This window comes from Oncorhynchus mykiss, chromosome 5 (assembly GCF_057628025.1).
Source record: "Oncorhynchus mykiss isolate SJ-2025 chromosome 5, ASM5762802v1, whole genome shotgun sequence".
NCBI classification, from domain to species: domain Eukaryota; kingdom Metazoa; phylum Chordata; class Actinopteri; order Salmoniformes; family Salmonidae; genus Oncorhynchus; species Oncorhynchus mykiss.
The window spans coordinates 75,949,572-75,965,174 of record NC_143026.1 but is presented as its reverse complement, the minus strand read 5'-3'; the positions used below and the strand labels follow the sequence as shown (position 1 = coordinate 75,965,174).

Genomic DNA, 15,603 nt, shown 5'->3' with positions numbered 1-15,603 from the left:
TAACACCCAGAACACTAATACAATCCCTGTGTGTGTGTGTGTGTGTGTGAGTGATGCCCTGCCAGCTGGAGAGATGACAAGCCCCTCCATACTGAGCTACAGGGATGAGATGAGATCACATTCAGAGGACAAGTGTTCACCAAATGGCCAGCCAGCTGCCCGGGCTGCCTGCACCGACGAGAAGAGACAGAGAGGGATGTGTCAGTGAGTCTGAATGTGTGAGGGTGTCTTTGGGAGGGTTGAGTGGGACTGTTCTGTGTTGCATTAGCCAGAGTGTAAGCCTAGGTGCTAACTCCCAAACACCAGAGGCTGGTGCCCAGAGAGGACTGTTCCAGTCAGGATGGAACTCAGAGGGTATCAGTGGTGCTAAGCAGAGCCCTTTAAAGAGCAGTATGTAACCAGAACACATGCCACTGACACCTCTACATACGCCAGAAGGGATAAGCCTCTACTCTGCTAGCAACATACACACAGAAAATGTAATTCACTACTAAAATGTTCATACTGAAAATAGATAGAATGAAGGGCGTGCACATTATGGTTGAATGGCGGGAACCAGGTTTCCCGAGATTTACTGCCTAAAACCACTCCCTTTACCAGGGATAAATAACTGAGAGAAACCAGCAAATTATAATAAAGTATTTATATAAACAGCATGGCATGAAATGGAACTGTTAAATTATGTGCAATGGCTAAAGCTGTCTTCTCTAGGGCCTCTGCATGATGAATCAACTCAGGGTGGGGACAGACAGCCCATCTCAGTATGGAGTGTAGTTCACAATGCATGTAGAACGATCATCTCATCATGGTAACTTTTCTCTTGTGACAGGTAGGTCTACATTTGCTAATATAAAGACAGAATGCGCATATAATTGACCCATCTCCATCTGGCTTTCGGAGGTCACCTTGTTTTGTTATTTTAAAGATTCCGTTTTTTTATTGCAGCTGCAGAGTTTTAAAACAGCCTATCACTGGAATATCGTTGCTTTATCGTGAATGCACAAACACTCTGTCTTTCTCTCGCTCCATCAACTGAAATATATAGCCTTATATATAGATGTCCTATCTCTTTCAGGTAATACATTCAATGCATTATCCTTATATTTAGCTAATTAATGATGGGTTATGCATAATAAGTTTCTAACTTATAGCTTCTGTCTCTTGCGCAATACACACATACCTGTGCTTTGCTGGTCTCTCTCCTTAAAAAGTGCTCCTTAGCTCTTGTAGTCCCATGCAGGAAAAGCTGGACTAGAATATTGGTATTGGTATTTCTTATACCAATAGACTATTCGAAGAGGGACGCAAGCTCTTTTTTGCTGAATGTTAATTACAGCCGCCAATAGAACTCAACAGTAGTTTGAAAGAAGAGTGAACGCGCACAACGGCAGTAGGCTAAAGCAGTTATTTATTCAGACCCATAACCATTCAATCATCGTGAAGAGAAGTGAAAGCCTTCTGCATCTAATTTTAGCCTAATATTATTCAAGGATGTCATCAGAATGACAACAAAATGCATTTCATTTAACTGTTGAAAGCGAGGAATGAATGAAGCAACAATAGAGAGAGAAAGAGGAGGTAGGCTAATAACATTAAGGGAAATATTATGAAAGGTATATATACATCAGCCTACTAATTATACAAATAGGGCCTTTTATATTTCAAAATTAAAATCAAATCGTGTGCATGTGCTGCACTAGAAACGCATGTTCTCTTCTGCTCTATCATGATGTTATTCCAGTCAATATAAAACAACACAGTACAGTAATACAGTTCACACTAAAAAAACAAAGCTTACTGGAGCTAGTATAATTTATTTACCCAAGAGATCATATATCTAGCTACATCTATGGGGTTTTAAGTTTTTATGATGTGCATAATGTGCAGTAGCCTATATCATATATGTATTGGATAACGACACAATCATTTGAGCTATTTGAGGCTTGAGCTCATTAAATGTTGTTAATGTAGGGCTCCTAAAATGTACTTAATATATGGCTCATTAGGCTCAGGTAGCATCAGGTCTGAATGTTCATGCTGATCAAAGCCCTAATCAAATCCAGACATATGTATATGCTTTTGAATGACACACTAAATTACCTGGGAGAAAAGTGATATAATCTCAGGCTGGAACATTTGTAAAATACTTGGAAAATATTCAACCCTAGTGTGCACACACCCCAACACCCTGGAGGTCTTAACATCCTGGGAGAGAGACAGGTAAACCAGAGCTCTCCATGGGGACCAGAACAGAACCCCAGTGCCAGATCTGTCTGTCTGTCCCAGTGGGCCTGTCACACACATGGCTGTCCCTCCCTCCCTGACTTCCTCCTCTCCTCCTGTGGTTACATCACAGCTTCCCAGCTGCCCATATGTCCCACTTCCCTCATATAACCTGGAACACAGCTGTCCCCAATAAGATCCTCAGCACGACCCACTGCAGCAAAGAGTTGAGATAGCGAGACACTAGATTAAGAAGAACATAGTCATAGCGTGTGTAGGAGGGAGAGTGTGAATGTGTAGGTTGATAAGCTGCATGATATTGTGGGCATGAGGAGGAGTGTGAGTAAGAGGCAAGAGGCCGTATGTGTGTCATACTTGGCATTTGTCCGAGTTTATATGAATTAATGACACATCTAGCTACTGGTCAACCTGAGTGTGCTGTGGAAATGTAGGGTGTGTGTGTGTGCGTTAGGGCCGGGACGATACCAGTATCGCGAAACGTGTTAGTATCATGGCAAGGAAACAAAATATGACGCAGATTTAACTTCTTTAGGAAAACAGCCCTAATGTTGGAAACAAACATCATTATTTTGTCCTCCAGAGTCAAATTGTTGTATTTTTAAAAGCTATAGCACACAATAGTTTACATACAGCATTAAAGAAAAAAAGAGTTTAGTCTGCTGTCACGCCCTGATCTGTTTCACCTGTTCCTGTGATTGTCTCCACCCCCTCCAGGTGTCGCTTATTTTCCCCAGTGTATTTATCCCTGTGTTTCCTGTCTCTCTGTGCCAGTTCGTCTTGCATGTTTAGTCAAGTCAACCAGCGTGTTTTTCCCGTACTCCTTTCCTATTCTCTTTTTATAGTCCTTCCGGTTCTGACCCCTGCCTGGCTCTGGACTGCTTTTGTGCCTGCCTGATCATCCTGCCTGCCCTGACCTTGATTCTGCCTGCCCTTCGGTACCCATTGGTATTTGCCTGTCCACGACCATTCTCTTGCCTACCCGTTTGGATTAATAAACATTGTAATACTCCAACCATCTGCCTCCTGTGTCTGCATCTGTGCCATGATATCTGCTTTGTGTTTTCATTTTTGCCATGGAAGAAATAATGCGATACTGGTATCATCCCAGCCCTACTGTGTGAGCCCTACTGTGTGTGTACTGTACGGTGTGTGTGAGCCCTAATCAAATCAAATTTACTTCTATAGCTTACATCAGCTGATATCTCAAAGTGCTGTACAGAAACCCAGCCCATAACTCCAAACAGCAAGCAATGCAGGTGTAGAAGCATGGGGGCTAGGAAAAACTCCCTAGAAAGGCAAAAACCTAGGAAGAAACCTAGAGAGGAACCAGGCTATCAGGGGTGGCCAGTCCTCTTTGGGCTGTGCCGGGTGGAGATTATAACAGAACATGGCCAAAATGTTCAAATGTTCATAAATTACCAGCATGGTCAAATAATAATAATCACAGTAGTTGTCGAGGGTGCAGCAAGTCAGCACCTCAGGAGTACATGTCAGTTGGCTTTTCATAGCTGATCATTAGGAGTATCTCTACCGCTCCTGCTGTCTCTAGAGAGTTGAAAACAGCAGGTCTGGGACAGGTAGCACGTCCGGTGAACAGGTCAGGGTTCCATAGACGCAGGCAGAACAGTTGAAACTGGAGCAGCAGCACAGCCAGGAGGACTGGGGACAGCAAGGAGTCGTCATGCCAGGTAGTCCTGAGGCATGGTCCTAGGGCTCATGTCCTCCGAGAGAGAGAAAGAGAGAATTAGAGAGAGCATACTTAAATTCGCACAGGACACCGGATAAAACAGGAGAAGTACTCCAGATATAACAAACTGACCCTAGCCCCCTGACACAAACTACTGCAGCATAAATACTGGAGGCTGAGAGAGGAGAGGTCAGGAGACACTGTGGCCCCATGTGATGATACCCCCAGATAGGGCCAAACAGGAAGGATATAACCCCACCCACTTTTCCAAAGCACAGCCCCCACACCACTAGAGGGATAGCTTCAACCACCAACTTACCATCCTGAGACAAGGCTGAGTATAGCCCACAAAGATCTCCGCCACGGCACAACCCAAGGGGGGGCGCCAACCCAGACAGGAAGATCACGTCAGTGACTCAACCCACTCAAGTGTGTACGGTGTGTGTGAGCCCTAATGTGTGTGTACTGAACGGTGTGTGTTTGTGCATGGCACATGTGCTTGTATCACATGGGTGCTTGTCACCAGCTGGTCATCAGCAGAGAGCTCCAGTACAGAGAAGACAGATGGGGCTCATCTATAAGAGAGCAGCAGAGACCCTGCACAGATCTACTGGACTGGAAAACACTGGGACATTTGGTTGAAAGAATATAACTTTCTCTATATTGCTCTCTGCAGCTCCTTCACTGACTGAATGTGTTGTGATCTCTCCATCTCTACCCATTCGTCTTGCTGGCCCCTCAACACCAGACAGCCTGTGTTTGTTATCGTTCCTTCTCTTTCCCAGCTCTATTCTGCCCCCAGTGGCGGCAGCAGCTCTAGAGCAGACAACCAGGGGTTCCACCCACTACCCAACTCCTACCGCAGTGTCAGAGCCAGTACAACACCCCTGCATCTCCCCTCCACTTCCCCAACACTAGCACCTGACAACCCTCTAGTCTGGAGGACTGCAGACAGTGTTCCTCTCCTGTCTATTCTGTCCTCTTTCCTTCTCCTCTTTGATTTCCCTTCTCTCGCTCCCTCCTCTGCTGTCGCTTTCGCTCTGCCTGCTGTACATGTGTGAGGGAATGCCAGGCCAGACTGGTAAAATGGACCAGCACATACAGTACTTCAGCACCCAGCAGCCTACAGTAATACAGCTGGCAGGACTGGATCAGCTCAGACCTGTCTGCACTCTGCACTGCCCCACAGTGGAGTCAATGGAGTGTGTGGTGAGAGGATGAGAGAGAGGGGCCCATAGGGAGGACAGAGAGAGAGTGAAGAAGTAAGTGTTTACTAAGGAGAAAACATGAGACAGAGAGGGGAAAAAGAGTAAAGTGTAGAGAGAGGAGGAGGATACACACCTGAGGAGGGGCAAAAGGGCGAGCCAGTCAGCTGATTCTATTATTCACCTACACATGAGTGTTCAGCTTCCAATAAAAATTTGAAAAAAAAATGACTTAAACTTATCTTGAAGTCATTATGCAGTGAGGACAGCTTTATGAGCCATTTTAACTTTAACTTAACAATGAAAGCTCAATAAATTAACAATGTAACTTCAGAGGGTAGTGCTTCATCATAACACATTTTCATCAACATCTTTCAAACAGCATATTTAGGACACACAGCAGAGGCACAAACACCCCAATCTAACTCAAACAGCATATTTAGAACAGGTAGCTGAGCCCACTGTAGGAGGGAAAGGGAACAAATAAAAGTTGTGTTCAAATTATTTAGCAGACTTCTGAGTATTTTTTCAAAATGGAATTTCAGACCCTTCCCTTACACCTAAAACACAGCTCAAGATGTTTAGGCCAATTTTCTTATGAAAGAAATATCCTCATTTTCCAAGTCTCATGAAAGATGGGAAAAATGTCAGAGAAAGCAGGAAATAGTGTGAATGACTGAGTGTGGTTTATTCCACTGAAGTAACCTCCTAATGTCTCATTATAACACATAGCGCCAGAGGCATCACTAGCAACACATTGACATTTACATCATTGCCATTAGTGTTGTTGAGGTTGTGAAAATATCTGTATTACACAGAACTGTTGAGTTAAAGGTCAATATCATTTGATGAAATATCATTTGTAATAGTTCCTTCTCTTTCCCAACTCTATTTTATTTTTAAAAATATATATATATTTCACCTTTATTTAACCAGGTAAGCCAGTTGAGAAGAAGTTCTCATTTACAACTGCGACCTGGCCAAGATAAAGCAAAGCAGTGCGACACAAACAACAACACAACACAATTTAGTATTTACACATGGAATAAACAAGCGTACAGTCAATAACACAACAATAACACAACAGAAAAAAAAAGTCTATATACAGTGCAAATGGCGTGAGGAGGTAAGGCAATACATTTACCATAGTAGTCAAGTAATTACAATTTAGCAAATGTGTCACGTTCTGACCTTTATTTCCTTTGTTTTGTATTCATTATTTAGTATGGTCAGGGCGTGAGTTGGGGTGGGCAGTCTATGTTTGATTTTCTATGATTTGGGGATTTCTATGTTTCAGCCTAGTATGGTTCTCAATCAGAGGCAGGTGTCATTAGTTGTCTCTGATTGAGAATCATAGCCTGGGTAGCCTGGGTTGCACTGTTTGTTTGTGGGTGATTGTCTATGTTAGTGGCTTGCACAGGTCTCATTTGTAGCTTCACGGTCGTTATTTCATTTATTGTTTTTGTATGCAGTGTTCAGTACTTTCTTTTTTTTTTTTACCCCTTTTTCTCCCCAATTTCGTGGTATACAATTGTTGTAGTAGCTACTATCTTGTCTCATCGCTACAACTCCCGTACGGGCTTGGGAGAGACGAAGGTTGAAAGTCATGCGTCCTCCGATACACAACCCAACCAAGCCGCACTGCTTCTTAACACAGCGCACATCCAACCCGGAAGCCAGCCGCACCAATGCGCCGGAGGAAACACCGTGCACCCGGCCACCTTGGTTAGCGTACACTGCGCCCAGCCCGCTGGTTGAGGGCAGTCAGGTCGGGAGTGAACCAAGGGCTATATCTGTTCTTAGTTCTACATTTTTTAGAAAGGGGCATGCTTATTTAAGATGGTGAGGAAATTACTTTTAAAGAACGACCAGGCATCCTCTACCGACGGGATGAGGTCAAAATTCTTCCAGGATACCCGGGCCAGGTCGATTAGAAAGGCCTGCTCGCAGAAGTGTTTTATGGAGAGTTTGACAGTAATGAGGGGTGGCCGTTTGACCGCGGATCCATAGCGGATGCAGGCAATGAGGCAGTGATCGATGAGATCCTGATTGAAACCAGCAGAGGTGTATTTGGAGGGCAAGTTGGTCAGGAAAATATCTATGAGGGTGCCCATGTTTACGGATTTAGGGTTGTACCTGGTGGTTTCCTTGATAATTTGTGTGAGATTGAGGGCATCTAGCTTAGATTGTAGGACTGCTGGGGTGTTAAGCATATCCCAGTTAGGTCACCTAACAGAACGAACTCTGAAGATAGATGGGGGGCAATCAATTCACATATGGTGTCCAGGGCACAGTTGGCAGCTGAGGGGGGTCTATAACAGGCGGCAACAGTGAGAGACTTATTTCTGGAGAGATTTGTTTTTAAAATTAGAAGCTCAAACTGTTTGGACATAGACCTGGAAAGTATGACAGAACTTTGCAGGCTATCGCTGCAGTAGATTGAAACTCCCCCTCCTTTGGCAGTTCTATCTTGATGGAAAATGTTGTAGTTGGGTATGGAAATCTCAGAATTTTTGGTGGCTTTCCTAAGCCAGGATTCACACTGCTAGATGTGAATGTGAAATCCTCTATAATTTCCACTCTCTGTACTCTAGGAGAGGCTACCTGAAGGGAAGGTGGGGTACGGTGGAGCTAAGCGACCATCATAGCCTCCAGAGCATCCACTGGTAGGGAGAAGGTCACATATCATAATCACACACACACACATCTACACACAAACAACCACACAAACCAGAACACGCAACACCCAGTCCACTCTAGGAGGAACACATTTATATTCATGTGCCTCTGATTAGACTTTTCATCTTCATCTTTTGATAATTCAGTACGGTATCTATTTTAAACCTGGATGGACATAACAGCAGAATAACTGCTACAGTATACAATTGAACGTTCCATGGGAAATTTGAAAAACAGGATTGTGGTGGTCCTTGATAGCTGGAGTTGGTCTAGGATTTTGTTGTCTAATGGTCTAATAGGCCACGTAGACGTTATGTTCAGTTCACCCCTCAAACCTCTGGTTGACACCACACGTGGCCGAATAGTGGCTCACTCACACATTCTACAACACATATGGAAAACTTGAGGCAAACATTCACTTCATAGATAAATTTAGAACAAATAGAGTCTAACAATTGGACTGAGAGTAGCCAGTCAGCCTTTGGCAGTCAGAACACACAACGCAGGAAGTCATTCATTTTAATGTGCGATACAAGAAAGGAGAATAAACTCAAGGAGTTCCATTTCCCTCCTGTTTGATGTGACTGGCTCGTTGTCAAGGCGCAGCACATGCCTGCCAACCAGGGATGAGGAGGCGGGAGTGTATTACTGATATTGGCAGGGTTCTCTGCCCATCCACACCGCCACGGCCTGGCGCAATGCCCGCTTAGTTCCAACTAAAAACTTCAGTACAGGCTGAAGGTGAAGTGGGTGTTCGAGGCCTGTCCAAGAGGACTGCTTCCCACCAGGTGTGTGTCCAAACACACAGATCTATAAATACTCTGGCAGAGATGGTACCCAACCTCCCGCCTGTTCCCTCTTTCAGGCCTGGCCAGCTTCTCTCTGTGGAACGACTTGTAAATGAGGACCAGTGGTAGAAGGCTGATGGATGGGTCTATTTGTGAATGGATATATGCAGGATGAGTTGGCTGTGGCTCTTACAGCTGGGGATCATTACTGTGGACAGTTTTTAATGGTTAATCAGTGCTTAGGACTGCCACACACCACTCTGCCTTTGGCCCCAGCATATAATCACCATAAAACATTAATTCATTCAAACTCAATCTACAGTATGCAGGAACTGTAGTGCCTTTAGAGGCGGACTGTCATAGAGGAGTACAAAACAGAGTGCAGTACAGAAACACGGAGTGAGGAGGCACATTCCTCTGTGGCTGATGAGTCCGAAGGAGGAGGAATGGAACAGAGAGGACCAATTGGGGTTCCATGGCCATTAGAGAAGAGAGAGAAGTAGGGCTCAGTATGTGGGATCAACATCGTCAGCGTTAGTCTCGGGAGACCATAGATGTATTGTGCCTTGAGGGGTTAGGTCTTAGCGCAGCATCTGCTGTGGCTGTGAAGTCCATTCTGTGCGAGGCAGACTCGGCCACAGTTGCCACATTTGTAGGCCGGCCCGGATGTTGTAGATGTTGTGGTGGTGACCTGATGTTCTTTTGTCTTTGCTTCTCGGTATTGAGCCAGCGTTGTTTTGCAGTTTGACCATCCGTCAAACTGGATGGTGCCTTGCATGTTGGTGTGGAAGTACTGAAGAATGCTGAGGAGTTTTGAGGGAATCCCATCCTCTGAGAGAAGAGAAGTGTGGTCTGATCCTCTCCCTGGGCCTCAAAGTCACTGGCTGAAGGAGCAAAGCTCAGGACCATGCCAGAACTACCTGCTGTTCCTAGAGTCAGGAGTGAGTATACTGTATATATACAGTGGGGCAAAACAGTATTTAGTCAGCCACCAATTGTGCAAGTTCACCCACTTAAAAAGATGAGAGAGGCCTGTAATTTTCATCATAGGTACACGTCAACTATGACAGACAAAATGAGAAAAAAAATTCTCCAGAAAATCACATTGTAGGATTTTTAATGAATTTATTTGCAAATTATGGTGGAAAATAAGTATTTGGTCACCTACAAACAAGCACGATTTCTGGCTCTCACAGACCTGTAACTTCTTCTTTAAGAGGCTTCTCTGTCCTCCACTCGTTACCTGTATTAATGGCACCTGTTTGAACTTGTTATCAGTATAAAAGACACCTGTCCACAACCTCAAACAGTCACACTCCAAACTCCACTATGGCCAAGACCAAAGAGCTGTCAAAGGACACCAGAAACAAAATTGTAGACCTGCACCAGGCTGGGAAGACTGAATCTGCAATAGGTAAGCAGCATGGTTTGAAGAAATCAACTGTGGGAGCAATTATTAGGAAATGGAAGACAAGACCACTGATAATCTCCCTCGATCTGGGGCTCCACGCAAGATCTCACCCCGTGGGGTCAAAATGATCCAGAAGAAGATTGGGAGAATGTCATATGGTCAGATGAAATCAAAATATAATTTTTTGGTAAAAACTCAACTCGTCGTGCTCGGAGGACAAAGAATGCTGAGTTGCATCCAAAGAACACCATACCTACTGTGAAGCATGGGGGTGGAAACATCATGCTTTGGGGCTGTTTTTCTGCAAAGGGACCAGGACGACTGATCCGTGTAAAGGAAATAATGAATGGGGCCATGTATCGTGAGATTTTGAGTTAAAACCTCCTTCCATCAGCAAGGGCATTGAAGATGAAACGTGGCTGGGTCTTTCAGCATGACAATGATCCCAAACACACCGCCCGGGCAACGAAAGAGTGGCTTCGTAAGAAGCATTTCAAGGTCCTGGAGTGGCCTAGCCAGTCTCCAGATCTCAACCCCATAGAAAATCTTTGGAGGGAGTTGAAAGTCCGTGTTGCCCAGCAACAGCCCCAAAACATCACTGCTCTAGAGGAGATCTGCATGGAGGAATGGGCCAAAATACCAGCAACAGTGTGTGAAAATCTTGTGAAGACTTACAGAAAACGTTTACCTCTGTCATTGCCAACAAAGGGTATATAACAAAGTATTGAGATAAACTTTTGTTATTGACCAAATACTTATTTTACACCATAATTTGCAAATAAATTCATTAAAAATCCTACAATGTGATTTTCTGGATTTTTTTCCCTCATTTTGTCTGTCATAGTTGGTGTACCTATGATGTAAATTACAGGCCTCTCTCATCTTTTTAAGTGGGAGAACTTGCACAATTGGAGGCTGACTAAATACTTTTTTGCCCCACTGTGTGTGTGTGTGTGTGTGTGTGTGTGTGTGTGTGTGTGTGTGTGTGTGTGTGGATCAGTACGAAAGAGAGACGTTTGAAGTAATGGTAAAAGAGGAAATTATTCATAAATGCGAGTCGAGATGGCTGGCAGAGTTCAGACAAACGGAAAGCCCTTGAAGGATGAGACGATTTGGCAGAGGACAGAGATGTGAGAGGAACCATCCTTTAGACTGGAAACTGGTGAGTGGTGATTGAATTCAGACACAGATAGATACAGCAAATTAGGGGAAAGGGGAACATTTTTATTTAGAAGAAGAGAAAGACTGAAAAACAGACAGCCAGGAAGCAGGAGAGACAGACTAAGAAAAAAGAGATAAGAAGAAAGAGAAATCACTAAATCCACAGTGGGTAGATAGATCCACCATCCAAAATAAATAAAGCAACAGAATAAAAGGCAACGATGCAATTAGCCCATGTAGGAACCTCCAGAGAGCCTGAGCCTGCAGCAGAACGCGGCCCTGTGGTGGTTTAAGTGGTTTAAATCCAAGCTGAGCTGTGGTGGGAATATACAGAGAGGTTGTGACTTCGGCAATGTTTTGTTAAGGAGGGAGTGGGAACAAGGGAGGGACGGAGGGATGCGTTGGATAGTAACTGATAAACAGGAGATTCCAGTCACAAACAGGAGACTACTCTCCTGGTTTAAATGCCTTATTTGGCCACTCATCCAACTACAAGGTCAGGGATGGAGCACAATGAACGGTGCCTGGCGTCAGCAAATAAAAAAAAAAAGGAGCCAAATAAGTATTAAAATGTTCCCTCTGTCTGTGGACAGGCTGGACACATTACTCCAAACAATACTTACCTCAACTCTTTATTTCTACTTAACGTTTATCCCTGTCAGTCAATCAATGCTACCGATTTAGGATCTTAATTTGACCTACACTGAGTGTACAAAACATTAAGAACAACATGACATCGACTGACCAGGTGAGTCAAGGTGAAAGCTATGATCCCCTTAAGGATTTGTAACTTTTTCTAAGTTCCTTTGAACGGGGTATGGTGGTAGGTGCCAAGCTCGCCGGTTTGAATGTGTCAAGAACTGCAACGCTGGTGGGTTTTTCACGTTCAACAGTGTCATAACTCTCCTGTGACGATCTGAATGATCAGGTTACAGTGGGTTTGCTCTACAGTGTACTCTCTCTCATAGAGGGGTTGAGCGGGAAGTCGGCTGTTTTATGGCGGTCGTAAAATACGCTGCCTCTATGCTCTGTAGTGTTCAAGTTGGAATGTAAACTGTGGAACACAGAGAGACCCTTGGACATCAAAAGTTTGAATAAGTAAACAATATTTTTGAGAATGTGGGAGTGGTCCGTGGACACTTAAGGGACAGTCATTGAGTTTGTTTCATTTGGTGATCTTATGACGGAGAGGAAACAGACATTAATGTGACTTTGGTTGTGTCCACTTCTCAATTATGGTGTTTACATCTATCTAAATGTTGTGAAACGTATATGCGTACATATGAAACTATTTGTGAAAAGATTAAATGTGATGTTAGCCTTCTAAATGAGAGTATGGGTTTCCATATGAAGCTTTAACCAAATCAGTAGCCACGCCCACGTGAGATATTATATCGGCATCATGGACCACCCTTTTCTCAGAAGTGTATAAAACCCATTCCTGAATAAATTTACATTAGACCAGAAAATACGGAGCTGTCGCTACATGTTGGAATTGTTAAGAAATCTACAAACCGGGACGGAGTCCCCACGTTGAAATGGCTACCACTCTATAGGCCCAGGAGACCAGACAGTGTGTAGTGTTGGTTACACGGCCAGAAATGGTTCAACTCTGAGACTATCGATCACTACAGAATAAGAACAAATCCTAGATGTAGAATTACCAGTCTGCAGCTGGAAATTACGCATCTATTCTATGCAACAACCATTTGTACGCCTGATGTATCCATTACAACAGACACTGAGAAAGCTACAACCATGAAAGACATTGTGACTTCTGGGGAAGTTAACCAGAGATTCTCTGATGAACTGACTCTCCAGCAGACGGACAGGCGATTCCAACATAGAAGACATCAACGACATACGGGCTATACATACATACATACATACATAATATAATTATCAACTGTGTGTAGGGAATCCATTTTGTCTTTCCCGCTCTTTATCCATCCCACCCCTTTCCCTTGTCTACCAAGCCGTCATACTGGTTTAGCCCACTAGGGACTTATCAATGCATTGTCTTAGTAACCAATAACTATATTGTTTATTTATGTATTTCTGTGATTTGTTTAGTTAGTTAGTAAATAAATAATTGAACCAATTTGTATATCACTGATTCATGATTTAGGCTAGGGTTTGTGCAGATATCCAAGGGTTTGTGACGTATGAAGAATATGACTGATGAGGTTATAATAATACATTAATACAAGACTATACTCGATAAGATATGAAAATATCTGAAGATAAACAACATATTCCTGCGGTGCCCCTAATCCTGGTTAATTAAAGTTAAATGATTAGTTTAATCGCGTAATTAAATGACAGAGAAATGATTTGATAAGATACAGTCTTCACAATTAATGATAGTCAACAACAAGACAACAGTTTCCCATGTGTATCAAGAATGGTCCACCACCCAAAAAATATCCAGTCAACTTGACAACTATGGGAAGCATTGGGCCAGCAATCCATGTAGAATGCTTTCGATACCTTTTAGAGTCCATGCCCCGACAAATTGAGGCTGTTCTGAGGATAAAAAAAGGAGGGAGTGCAACTCAATATTAGGAAGGTGTTTTTAATGTGTTGTACACTCAGTGTATATTGTCACAGTAGAATAATCCTGCAGCAACAGGATTTGAACGTTTAGTCCATATACGGGTTGGCTGACAACGTCACGAAAATGATGTGTGTGCATCAATGTGGCCGGAAGGCGTTCATTGTTATGATCTGAACGGTCAGATAGCTAGCAACCATGACAAAAAAGCTGCCATGTTGGGAATCGTAGGTGGGTCGTTTCAGCTCGTTGAATCTATTGATACCATGTCGTGTTCTGAGGTGTTTTGATTGATGTCATGTCTCTGTTAATATGGCAAAAATTCTCAAGCTAGCTAACCAACAAATGTAATGATGTATGAGAGACAACAAGTGCTCATTGTGCAAATATATTTATGGAGACGAAATATAGTTTACACGTTGTTCACAGTCTAAGCCAACCCCGCCAACCCGTCTATTATGTTGCCTGAGCTGTGATAAGGCTGGCCAAAAATAGGCTACATGAAAGGTTCAATACTGTTAATATAACCATGTGTTAGCGTGGGTTTTCAGTTAATTTATGTAAATCACAAAGCTCATCTACATTTCCTGTGGTGCACACAAATTCTCAGCAATAAAAGAGGGATCAAATTAAGATCCTACCTCTGTAGCTGTCTATCACTTAAACTGTACTGTCAATAATCTCTCTACGTACATCAATCTCCTGATTTGTATCTTTCTACCCTATCTTTTTCACTGTGTCTTGCCTGGTTGTGGAGTAGCAGTGGTCTCGCTCTTCTCTCTCTCTGTCCGTGTCTTTACTCCCTCTCCTGCTTCTACTGCCCCTGTAGTGCATCCTGTACAGACAGTCAGAACGCCAACATTCTGTAGACAGACAGACATACACACACAGAGGACAGAACGGAACAGAAACTCACCTGTCTAAGGTAGGGATCAGAGAGGGCGGGGGTGCTCCAGGAGGGTGGCCTGCAGGAAAGAAGACATTGTCTGTCAGTCATCAAGTTGTGATTACTGTGCAACAAACAGATAATAGAAAATGTGTTTTCCGGGTTGCGGATAGGTAATCATTGCTGTCGTGTCTCTGACTGATTAAATTATGTGACATGCTATTTTTTCAAATCGATTACCTAATGTTTGATTGATTACGTTATTTAATTAAACCATGCAACAATTAACTTGCTAATAACCTGGGGCACCTCGGAAGAGTGTTTATAGAGCTGCTGTCTTCCGAATAAACTCTTAAAAGATCTGAAGATCAAAAGCAGTCAATTATTAATCGTCACCTTATTCAGTCTCATCTGAACATCGTAAAATTCTTGGTTATCTTCATGAACCCTGGCTAACAAGTTGAATCAGCAATACAAAAATTGGCGTAATTATATCTTTACTAAATACCTAAATAATCACACAGAATTACATATACACAGGATGGATCATACATCGATTACTAATCATGTCATAAAAGAAAAAGTACCTAGCGGACGAAACAGATATGACGGCTAGTTACACAAAGAAAGGGGGTTGGGTTTGAATGAAAGAGCGGGAAGAATGAGGGACAAAGGAGATTGGGTCTCTATCTGCCCTTGAAAAGCTATGCTAACGTAAATACATACAGTGCCTTGCGAAAGTATTCGGCCCCCTTGAACTTTGCGACCTTTTGCCACATTTCAGGCTTCAAACATAAAGATATAAAACTGTATTTTTTTTGAAGAATCAACAACAAGTGGGACACAATCATGAAGTGGAACGACATTTATTGGATATTTCAAACTTTTTTAACAAATCAAAAAATGAAAAATTGGGCGTGCAAAATTATTCAGCCCCCTTAAGTTAATACTTTGTAGCGCCACCTTTTGCTGCGATTACAGCTGTAAG

At 43.1% G+C, this 15,603-nt stretch overlaps 1 protein-coding gene across 1 annotated transcript in view; it reads right to left on the bottom strand.

The window, feature by feature from the left end:
* Positions 1 to 1,391: 1,391 nt before the first annotated feature.
* Positions 1,392 to 15,603, bottom strand: part of LOC110524555 (pre-mRNA 3'-end-processing factor FIP1-like) — a 45,241-nt gene continuing 31,029 nt past the window's right edge. The window contains exons 10-11 of the mRNA XM_090235992.1: positions 14,646 to 14,694; positions 1,392 to 3,965 (exon numbers count right to left, since the gene is read on the bottom strand). The gene's annotated coding sequence lies outside the window, so the exon portion shown is untranslated. The remainder of the gene's footprint in view (positions 3,966 to 14,645; positions 14,695 to 15,603) is intronic.